Raw genomic sequence first — 12,368 nt, forward strand, 5'->3', positions numbered from 1 at the left:
TAACCTTTGACTAAGGAAAATCAACTGCTGTAGAATGTATTATCGTCTGCAGGCAACTTAAATGCACCATATTTGATTTAAAGAATAAAAGGTTCCATTTAAAATCCAAAACATTTTAAATCGTAAATGTATAATGGTAAACACAGTACAAATGGTCGACAATCATAAACAGTTACTTTATACCCTCAATGTAGATATTTGGATTCAATTTATTCTTATGCAATACAGTTCATTACAAAAAAAGTCAAAACTCAAAGATTAAAGGTAGCCACTCAGACCTACAGTATGTCTCCGACATACTGTTTAAATGTAACGACAACAAATGAATACACATGACCAATTAACACGAAAGAATGTGTGACGGTTGACAGGATCCCTTCTGCAGAATAAATACTATATGACCCGGTGTGATGACCTGAACAGGCATTTCCTGGTTTGGCTCCTATAACCCTGAGGAGTTAGCTGATTGGTGCACCGGTGGGGACAAGTTTGTAATAGGCCCCTTTGAGAGCCATGAGATGGTCATGTGGACCCTGTTCGATGACGAAGCATCTGGACATAACGGCGATGTCAGAGTTCTGGATGGTGGAGAGACGGTGGGCGATGACGATGCAGGTTCGGCCCTCCCTCGCGTTATCCAGCGCCTCTTGCACCGTCTGTAGCGCGCACACACACACACACACACAAAGCTTTGAGCTGATTTCACAATCACCCATTACTCACCATGATTACTGCCTCTGCCTCATACAATGGACCTAAGGCACAGGCAAATTGCATGCTTGCCTTGCCTCGTACCAATTCTAAAGCTATTTGAAATAGCTATCTGTAATAAAGCTATCTGTATAAATTGAATCTATCCTCATCAGGTTCAGGACTTCTTCTACTGCTCGTGGTGATGACAGGCGGTTGTCATGGAGACATTACCTTCTCGCTCTCCGTGTCCAGGGCTGAAGTGTCTTCGTCCAGTAGCAGGATCTTAGGGTCGCGGATAATCTCCCTGGCGATTGCTATGCGCTGCTTCTGTCCCCGAGAGAGCTGGGAGCCCTGGGAATCCACGTTGGTGTCATATTTCTAAAGGGAGAAATTAAAACTTTAAAAGACTACTGTGCCAAACAAAGGGCTATAGGTGCCGGGTATACTCTGACAGACTTCTTGTGACTAGAAGTTTGGCACAGAAACTGGACATTTGTATTTGGATCTTAGTGTGCGGGTATCTTTGATAGAAACAAAGATGTTAGAGTGACTTGCCACAACTGATTTAAATGACATATCTAAATCGTTGGCATTTCCTTCCTAATGGTGCTACAAACTTCAGTGGCAATTTTGTGTTCTTTTAAGTTGGTACACTGACAGTATTGTTTTAAATTAGTACACAGACAGTGATGTTTTAAATTAGTACACAGACAGTGTTGTTTTAAGTTGGTACACTGACAGTATGGTTTTAAATTAGTACACAGACAGTGTTGTTTTAAATTAGTACACTGACAGTGTTGTTTTAAATTAGTACACAGACAGTGTTGTTTTAAGTTGGTACACTGACAGTATTGTTTTAAATTAGTACACAGACAGTGTTGTTTTAAGTTGTACACTGACCGTGTTGTTTTAAGTTAGTACCCTGACAGTGTTGTTTTAAGTTGTACACTGACAGTGTGGTTTTAAGTACACTGACAGTGGTTTTAAGTTGTACACTGACAGTATTGTTTTAAGTTAGTACGCTGACAGTATTGTTTTAAGTTGTACACTGACAGTATCGTTTTAAGTTAGTACGCTGACAGTGTTGTTTTAAGTTAGTACGCTGACAGTGTTGTTTTAAGTTAGTACGCTGACAGTATTGTTTTAAGTTAGTACGCTGACAGTGTCGTTTTAAGTTAGTACGCTGACAGTGTTGTTTTAAGTTAGTACGCTGACAGTATTGTTTTAAGTTAGTACGCTGACAGTATCGTTTTAAGTTAGTACACTGACAGTATCGTTTTAAGTTAGTACGCTGACAGTGTTGTTTTAAGTTAGTACGCTGACAGTATTGTTTTAAGTTGTACACTGACAGTATCGTTTTAAGTTAGTACGCTGACAGTATTGTTTTAAGTTGTACACTGACAGTATCGTTTTAAGTTAGTACGCTGACAGTGTTGTTTTAAGTTAGTACGCTGACAGTGTTGTTTTAAGTTAGTACGCTGACAGTGTTGTTTTAAGTTAGTACGCTGACAGTGTTGTTTTAAGTTAGTACGCTGACAGTGTTGTTTTAAGTTAGTACGCTGACAGTGTTGTTTTAAGTTAGTACGCTGACAGTATCGTTTTAAGTTAGTACGCTGACAGTGTGGTTTTAAGTTAGTACGCTGACAGTATTGTTTTAAGTTAGTATGCTGTCAGTGTTGTTTTAAGTCTTGTTTTAAGTTTGTACAATGTCAGTGTTGTTTTAAGTCAGTACACTGACAGCAGCATTACCTCAGGTAACGTCATGACAAAGTCGTGGAGTTGGGCTTTCTTGGATGCGGAGATGATGTCATTCATGCTGACTTCGCGCAGGTTGTCTCCGTTCTTGATGTTGTCTCCGATGCTGCAGTCAAACAGAATGGGCTCCTGGGATACGATGCCGATCTTGGAGCGCAGGTACGAGACGTTGACCGCAGGTACGAGTCATGGCCATCAATAATCTACAATGCAACATGGAAAATCCAGTCAACTATCCTGTGAACTAATCCAGCTCCCAGGATACCCCCACCCTCTTGTAGTCTTTATACCTCTAGAGACATATATGGGGATATTGCGTGCTGCTGAGAGAAACTGAGGACTCGCCACTTTGGTCGGGGTCATAGAATCTCTCCAGTAGCTGGACGCTGGCGCTCTTCCCACAGCCGCTGCTGCCCACGAAGGCCAGTGTTTGGCCGGGCTTTACCGACACGTTGAGGCCGTTCAGCACCTGGATGTCTGGCCGGGTCGAGTACGTGAACTTAATGTTCAATGAAGAGTCAATGAACTCTAAGTTCCCTCTGAAATCAGGCTGGACGAGAGAGAGAGAGGGGGCGTGAGCAAGAGAGATAGTGAGTGTGTGTTTGTGTGCGCTTGCGCGACATGTACCCATTTGTCCCCCTCGTTGCTGTAGACGCTGTTCTTTGGCACGCGGTCGAGGAGCTGGGAGAAGCGGGCAGCTGAGATCTTGGCGTAGTCTGGGGTGTAGGAAGAGGCTCGGCCCAGCGCTTTGCCACTGGTCACTATGGATGAGATCACTCTGAACCATTCACAGAGAGACGATGGGGTTTAGTCAAGTTAATATATAGGAATTAACAAAGGTGGTGGAAAGGTTGTGGAGGTAGTGGAATACATCTTGGACAATGTGATTTCATGGTCTGTTTATGTTGTTGACAGGTATGCAGGCAGACAGGCAGACAGGCAGACAGGTAGACAGGCAGACAGACAGTTTCTCTCACCTGAAGACCAGGCTGTAGTGGAGGCCCTCCTGGCGCACCAGGTACCCTCCAAACCTGTAGGAGGCGCTGTTGGACATGAAGACAACACAATGGGCGAAGCCGTGGCAGGCGCCGTACACGTTGGCCTTCTGCTTGGCGGCCTGGTACGGAGCCTCCAGGTGAGCCTCGTACATCTCCACAAAGCTCTGTTCCTTCCCCAGCCCCGCGATGGTGCGGATGTTGTTCAGGGCCTCGCCGGAGATCTACAAAAGATACCACAGAGATGTCACAACCGCCCACCACTACCACCGTGTAAGTCTAGAATAGGAAGTAGGAACTGTCTACAGTACAGGAACTAACTACGCATGATCTCTAACACACTGTAAGATAAGCTCTCCAGTGGGTTTACTGTGACGAGGTTTCAGGAAGCGCTCACCTGATGTCTATAACATACATTACAATAGCTACAGGCTGAAATATCTTACAATATGACACAAGGGAAATTCTGTGGTAGTGACTTTGCTTGAAGCTATCGAGAAACATGTTGATAACGTATTGATAACTAATGTGAGAAGTTAGTGTACAACCTTGCTTCAATGACAATTCACTTCCAGTCACGGTAGCACTATGTGACTCCAGCCTGTGTTACGAACAGCCCTGGCCAGTGAGTCAGTGGAGTACTGTAGCCTACCCGTCCTGCATCCTCCATGGCCTGTTTGTCCTGCTTGGCGAAGCCAGTGAGCATCTTAGCCTGGAAGCCTCCGGAAAGAGCCAGGAAGGGCAGGAAGCACATGATGACCAGGCTGAGCTTCCAGCTGAAGTAGAAAGAAATGATGACGGCCACACCAATGTTCGTCAGAGAGTTAACGATCATGCCGATCTGAGAGCCCGTGGCCTAGGAGAGGACGAAGGAGCGGTGTCAATCACTTTGGGTCGGATTAGGTTATTTACCCAGAATGCCAGATGGGTGAGGTTTTCTTTTGGGCCTGCTGCATTAGTTCCATAGCACTCCATTAAATCAAGTATTTGAAAGACACATACTATTTGGTCTGGGGTCTGGTAACTGCCCTATATGAGGACTATATGAGGTCCATACTGACCCCTTGGACCTGGGAGGTGTCAGTGGCCAGCCGTGTGGTCAGAGCCCCGGGGCTGTTCCTGTGGTCATCAAACCAGCCCACCTCCTGACCCAACATGGCGTGGAAACCCATCCTCCTCTATCGCCTTGTCAGCAGCTCCCCAGACTTAGAGAAGGCATAGCCCTGGGGGAGACACCGACACCATCAGATCAGGTTATGGGAAATGAATGACAAAAACACAGATGAAATAGGCTTCTCTTTTCACAGAGTTTAGAGAAGCAGGAGAAAGGATCCGGTTGATGTGACGATTAAATATGTATTTTGGATCAAGTAACAAAAGAAAGGTGAGCATAAAGAATGGGAGGGAGGGAGGGAGGGAGGGAGGGAGGGAGGGAGGGAGGGAGGGAGGGAGGGAGGGAGGGAGGGAGGGAGGGAGGGAGGGAGGAACATGTACTTGGAGCATATGGGTGATGAAGGAAGTCACTCCGACCAGCACAAAGAACATGCAGGCGACCGTAGCGGATGTTCTCGCCGATGGTTGTGGCAAACAGCATGGGCTCCTGCTCCACGATGCCCATCAACGAACGTAGCCATTGGATGTTCAGGCCTCTGATGTCATGGCCATCCAATGTCACCTGAGACAAGGCATAAACAAGGAGAAAGAGAGTCACACATGTGACTAACATAAATGGAATAATGTGTCCCAGAACAAAGGGAGGGGGTCAAAATCAAACGTAACAGTCAGTATCTGGTGTGGCCACCAGCTGCATTAAGTATTGCAGTACATCTCCTCCTCATGGACTGCACCAGATTTGCCAGTTCTTGCTGTGAGATATTACCCCACTCTTCCACCAAGGCACCTGCAAGGTCCCGGACATTTCTGAGGGGAATGGCCCTAGCCCTCACCCTCTGATCCAACAGGTTCCAGACGTGAGAGATCCGGGCTCTTCGCTGGCCATGGCAGAACACTGACATTCCTGTCTTGCAGGAAACAGAAAGAGCAGTATGGCTGATGGCATTGTCCTGCTGGAGGGTCATGTCAAGATGAGCCTGCAGGAAGGGTACCACATGAGGGAGGAGGATGTCTTCCCTGTAACGCATAGCGTTGAGATTGCCTGCAATGACGACAAGCTTAGTCCGATGATGCTGTGACACACCGCCCCAGACCATGACGGACCCTCCACCTCCAAATCCATCCCGCTCCAGAGTACAGGCCTCGGTGTAACGCTCATTCCTTCGACGATAAACACAAATCCGACCATCACCCCTGGTGAGACAAAACCGCGACTCGCCAGTGAAGAGCACTTTTTGCCAGTTCTGTTTGGTCCAGCGATGGTGGGTTTGTGCCCATAGGCGATGTTGTTGCCGGTGATGTCTTGTGAGGACCTACCTTTCAACAGACCTACAAGCCCTCAGTCCAGCCTCTCTCAGCCTATTGCAGACAGTCTGAGCACTGATGGAGGGGTTGTGCATTCCTGGTGTAACTCGGGCAGTTGTTGTTGCCATCCTGTACCTGTCCTGCAGGTGTGATGTTCGGATGTACTGATCCTCTGCAGGTATTGTTACACGTGGTCTGCCACTGCAAGTCAGGTCAGCTGTCCATCCTGTCTCCCTGTAGCGCTGTCTTGGGCGTCTCACAGTACAGACATTGCAATTTATTGCCCTGGCCACATCTGCAGGCCTCATGCCTCCTTGCAGCATGCCTAAGGCACGTTCACGCAGATGAGCAGGGACCTTGGGCATCTTTCTTCTGGTGTTCTTCAGAGTCAGTAGAAAGGCCTCTTTAGTGTCCTAAGTTTTCATAACTGTGACCTTAATTGCCTACCTTAATTGCTGTTAGTGGCTTAACGACCATTCCACAGGTGCATGTTCATTAATTGTTTATGGTTCATTGAACAAGTATTGGAAACAATGTTTAAACCCTTTACAATGAATATCGGTGAAGTTATTTTGATTTTTACGAATTATCTTTGAAAGACAGGGTCCTGAAAAAGGGACGTTTCTTTTTTTTCTGAGTTTATGTAATGGAAGATAACTTACCCTCCTTGGGGTCGTAGAAGCGTTGGATGAGCTGCACGGCAGTACTCTTCCCAGCTCCACTGGGCCCCACAAAGGCGGTCGTCTCGCCAGAATTCACTGCTACACTCAGCTGGTCCAGGATCTGACACGGCACAAAACAAATTACAGACTGCATCTTTAGGGAAATATTCCACGATCGCCCTGCGATACAATAATCAGATGCATGTCGTCGTTATAGGAAATACTAAGCCACAATACCACGACTTCAGGTCTGGATGGGCAGCGAAAGGTGACGTTATGGAACTCAATGTTCCCTTTGACCTTGTCCAGTTTGTACCCTTCTTCTGAGAGGCAGTCGATGTCTGGCTCCTAGGCACAGTGACACAGCCAGACAAATGTCAGTGTTAACCACCAGGGCTGTTTAAAGTGAGCGTGCACACATTAAATTGAATGCTCAATGAAATTCTCCAACAATGTTGAGATTCCCACCCTGTCGATGGTCTCAAAGATGATGGTAGCAGCTCCTCTTCCTGCAGCAAATGCCTCCAGACATGGAGATGTATGCCCTAAGTTCAGGGCTGCTATCAGCACACCAAAGAAAACCTGCGATGACAGACGAGACACAGGACAGATGAGGTGATTATTATTAAGTCATAAACCAAAGAAATTTGATTCACAGTCTATAGCTGAACTACTTATGGACTCTTAATAAAGTATACCTTCATGGTGTTGGCCGTATGGTTACAAAATAGTACCTAAAAAATAGTAACAGTGTTCCAGGGCTGTACTCCTGTGTGTCCACCACTAGGCTGGACCCGTACCAAAAGGCCAGGGCGTAACACAGGAAGATGATGAACCACATGTAGCCTGTGAAGAAGCTCATGATCAGGCCCTTCCTGATGCCCCAACGCTGAGCTGAGATCAGGTTCTTGTCATACCTGGGCGAGAGAGAGAAAGGAATAGAGGGTTAAAGATGCAATCCGGGATCTTAAGCACGACAAAATCGTAACATATCATACGAATTGGATTCGTAACATATCACACGAATTCCAACAAACAATCGCGATTTTTTTTGCAGGACGTAACATATCATACTAAATGGATGATGTAGTACACAATTGGATGACGTAGTACACAAAAAGCAGGGACCCGTTTTGGCTCGTGAGCACTACTTTCAAAACTACTTGCTGAAATTATACAAAAGTTCTGGAGCGTCCCTTTAAACTGGGATAGAGGCCCAGCACTGGATATAATATGTAAGGCGGTGCTACTAGTTGCCCCTTAAGGAGAAAACAATTAATGGAATTAAACAGTATATAGTGAGGCTGATCAACGTAAAGAATGTCAAATTTGCCTGGCGAGTATTGACACTTACAAATTCAGCAAGTAACTAAAGAAGAAAATGTTGGGTCAGTTTCAGTCATGTTATTATATTACCTCTCCACTTCCTGTAGCTCTCCTCCGAAAGCGACCACTGTTCTGATGGCGGTGAGCACCTCGTCGGCCACGGCTCCAGCCTTAGCATAGGCCAGCAGCTCCTGACCCAGCCCAGCTTGGCCACAAACTAGACGAGAGCAGAGGAGGTAAGCAGAAAGGTGCAGTCAGTACAGTACACTTACTAACTCCCACCTCAGTGGAGCTCATTGAGAATCGACACATAGTAAATGAATCATGTAAATCATAGGCCTAGTCCTAATACTCATAAATTAGCTTTCCTTGTCGCCTTTAACTTTCATTGTCTCCTTTACTAAGTGACCACTAGTAAATTGCTTTCATCTATCCATTCCTAACAGGGGTAAACAGAGAGGAGGGAAGGAAAGGGACCGTTTCAGTGTATTGGAACAGGAAGTGACCACATTGATTGACGTTGCCAATCCTACCAGAGCCATGAGTGCGGCCCCTACTCCAATGAGAGGGCTGGCTGCGGTGATGATGAGCGTTAACTTCCATCCCTTCACAAAGCCCATCGCAAAACCACACACGAAGGTGGTGAAGCGCTGGATAAAGATTCTCACTTGATCCGCCATGGCGTCATTGATCTTGTTGATGTCGCTGTGAAATAGCGGGGCACACCACAGACAATCATTAACGTTTTTCCAGGTCAGGTTCAAGAACAACTACAGATGTAGATTCTTAATTTGACCCAGTTTGCTACAGCAGGAAAAGAATCCTGCAGCAACAGGAAATGTGAATTATTATGTGGACCATAGTTAATGGACATGTTTGTAGGGCTTGATACATGTTTTGTTAGGGCAAATAAAGTCTGGAATTTCAACGCCCAACCAGGGAACAAAATGATTGGATCTGAGTACCTTTATACAACTGCAGAATTTCCCTAACAGTTCGTTTTAAAACTCAAATACACTACCTGCTGTGCAGGAAAATTATCAGCAACAAAAGAGTGATCAAATTAAGATCCTACATCTGTACTGGTCCTAAGCATGACAAGAAATGCAAAACGTTCCCAGAACTTTTTCTATTAAAACCTAACAGGGGAATTTGGTCTGTGTTTTTCTCTTACTCTGACATACTCTGACATGCGTGTGTTTAACTCTCCAGTCGAGGTGCAGTCGAACCAGCCGATCTCCATCCTCATCACCTTCCTGAAGTCCATCTTTCTGATGACCTGGATCTGTCGCGCTGCAGACGTCACCCACAACGGGATCTAAAAGAGAAATAAGGCATTCAAAGCAATCAAGATCTAGCGCTCTGTCATCAAACTGCTTGAACTCAGTATGTTGATGCAAACTATATACTTACTTGAAGGTATCCTAGCAAGGAAACTGCGCATCCGATGGCAACGTAATAGTAGGCAAAATTGGTCATCTCATACTCAATGTCCAGAAGCCTGAGAATGAATGTCATACAGATGTAGGATAAAATATAAAATATATATTTTTATTCTCAATCCTTGATATAGAAATAGCATGTGTAGCAACGTCCTACTCTTCTGTGCAGCAACGAATAGGACTTACCCACATGTTAAATTCTTCATCTTATCAATCTTATTGCTATCCAGCCAGTCTGTCCAAACATTCCTTCCTGGGGTCCAGGAGCTCCTGTAACTCGATGAAGGTGTCGGTGGGCATCCCGAAAACCAGCAGCATGAGAGGCTGGGCGGAACCGTGGAGGAAGGCACACACACTACCCCCCACCATCATCAGGGTCTCCCGGCATGTGGCGAAACGGAACTGCAAATACACACACACACACACACCGAACACACACAACCAACCAATGGGTCAGTCATCACAACAGGTGTTCTGATAATCTGACCTACCGTCTCAGAATGTACTACCTGGACTACATATGCATGCTTTAACCACTGTAACCATGTAGATGGTAATATAGTCATTGCTAAAACAAAGGCACCCCATGGGAACCTGCCTGTTTGTGATGAGTCTGTCCCATGATGCTCCATTCTCATATTGTACCTACCATTCTTGTACCCGTTTCTGATGATTTCCAGTCCAGTTGTGATTTAAAGTTCTTATGTACAAGAGTTATGAACCAGCTCTCCCACACAAATGAGATGAAATAAAAATGTATTCATGTGACCTTCACACGACACTACACAACCGCACAGGGAATTCACTGAAGGAACCACAGAGTTAGATACTGTTTTGTTTTATCTCTATGAAAATAATTACAAATAAAATACTTTACCAGCTGAAAGAAGCCAATCCTAATAGCAGCTTCATTCTTCTTGTTTGAAGACCTGGGACAATCACAGAGAAATTAGTCAAAGCCTAAAGGACATGAGTGGGAAAAATGTAGGGGGAGAAGATGGACATACTTTGTGTCCTGTTTCAGGTTCCCCATCATCCTGCAGCGGAGAAAAAAAGAACATGCTATTAAATGTGACCTTGTTTTTACGTGTCACAATTCTGAGAAACATGATAAGAAATGGGCTCCCGACTGCATCTCAGTGCTAGAGGTGTCACTACAGACCCTGGTTCAATTCCAGGCTGTATCACAACCGGCTGTGATTGGGAATCCCATAGGGTGGTGCACAATTGGCACAGCATCGGCCGGGGTAGGCCGTCATTGTAAATAAGAATTTGTTCTTAACTGACTTGCCTAGTTAAATGAAAAATTCCAAAAACGTTTTTGGTTTCATTTATCAATTTTACCAACAAGAACCCAAATCACACAGAATATAAGTCATGACAAGTGTTTTTTTTTATCTGAGGAAGATGCACTTACATGTATGCATCGTTAGGTTCTGTAATAAAGAGATGATAAAGAGATATTATACTTTTCTAAAGCATTGTTTATGTCAGGAAAATGACATCAAAATGATGCATTGAACATAATCATATTTATGCAGGTGTACCTTCATCATCAAAACCATTGTTTTCTTCTCCCAGCTTTTTGATGCTGTGTCATTTCACTGATCCAGCAGGCATCCTGGACTGTCTACAATACATTTATAAGAGGAAAGATATATAATAAAAATGAATTTCAAAGCCAAAATACATCCCATTTGAAAAGTATTGTATTTTCACTGCAATACCAACGAACTTGTTGTTTCCCAAATCCAATAAAAAAACAACGTATCTCCTCTTTGCACTAAAACCCGTGTAGGATTCTGCTTCTTTACATTATAGTCGATCCAATTGTACAGTACACTAATGCTCTCCAGTCTGTACACACCACTGTGTGTCTGTAGAGATGGCAGGTGGTCACTGATAGTGGGTAAAGTGTAGACTGATAGGGTGACTGTGGGCTGGAAGAGGCTGAGGCCCTCTGCACCACGTGCAAGCCAGGTCCAGGCTGGAACTTGGGGTCATACGATCGTGTTTAGAGGTAAGTGTCCTGTCGGTTCGTACTGCACAAGGGACCGATGACCCAGCTATGCAATGAGTAGGAGAGAGCATGGTACAAAAAAACAATCCAGACTCTTTACTACATACAGTAGCTCTCCTTGCAATGAAAAGGAATCAGGTCAAATCATTTGCATATCAGGGTTTTACACTTGCAATTGCACTTGCAATTGTCATGGTGATATGTGTTTTTCTTAAATTCAACCATAGATTAGGGCTAAATGGATGTTAAGAGAACGTCAGGTAATCATTTTCAAGAATACATAAGTAATGATATTAAGCCACAATCACCATCACAATCTGAGGTATGCCTACTTTTAATAAAGAACTCTTATAGCATTTTTATTAAAGTGATCAAAGACCATGGCAAAATCTATAAGACATCCATCAATGAGTGGGCTCAGTGTTACACATTCATCATATCACATTGATGACTTCTAAAAGATATTACAGTTTATCGACCCGTCTATGTGTGAACACAAACAGTGTGTGAAGACAGGATACTGTCCAAGAGTTGAAGCTAAGTCAAACACCTTCCAGGTCATCACCCTCAGGGCTGCTGTCCTCTTCAGTCCTAAACAAGCATATATGATCTGTCTGAAATTATGGTCATATATTTCTGTTTCATTTGCATTTTAGCAGTCTTGTCATAACAGGTTCTCTCCTAACTGGGATGTTTTGTTGCTTTTACTTGCTTTCATGGGGTTGGGAAGCCATTACTAACAAGCAACAGCACTTCCAATTTGAGCCCACAACCTTATTCCATGAGTAGTACTTTAACTCAAACCAATTTTCCTTTTTGTTTGTGAATTGTAACTGTAAATGGTATGTTTTCTCTTGCCATTGGGAAGCAGGTGAATAGGCCTATGTGCCCCTGGGGCTGTGACACAGTGCGTGTGAAGGCTACTGACACGTGAAGAAAAGGTTCTGGAAACATGCTCGTTGAAACATGCCCAAATAAGCGAACAGTTTGTTACGTAAGGATTAACTCCCAAAGTAGGTAGTGTTGCCCATTATAGCAACATTATGATAATTCACTT

At 44.5% G+C, this 12,368-nt stretch overlaps 1 pseudogene; it reads right to left on the reverse strand.

The window, feature by feature from the left end:
- Positions 1 to 273: 273 nt before the first annotated feature.
- On the reverse strand, positions 274 to 9,497 carry LOC139532946 (bile salt export pump-like; annotated as a pseudogene).
- Between the last annotated feature and the right edge of the window lie 2,871 nt (positions 9,498 to 12,368).

The sequence above is a fragment of the Salvelinus alpinus genome, chromosome 10 (genome assembly GCF_045679555.1).
Source record: "Salvelinus alpinus chromosome 10, SLU_Salpinus.1, whole genome shotgun sequence".
NCBI lineage: Eukaryota > Metazoa > Chordata > Actinopteri > Salmoniformes > Salmonidae > Salvelinus > Salvelinus alpinus.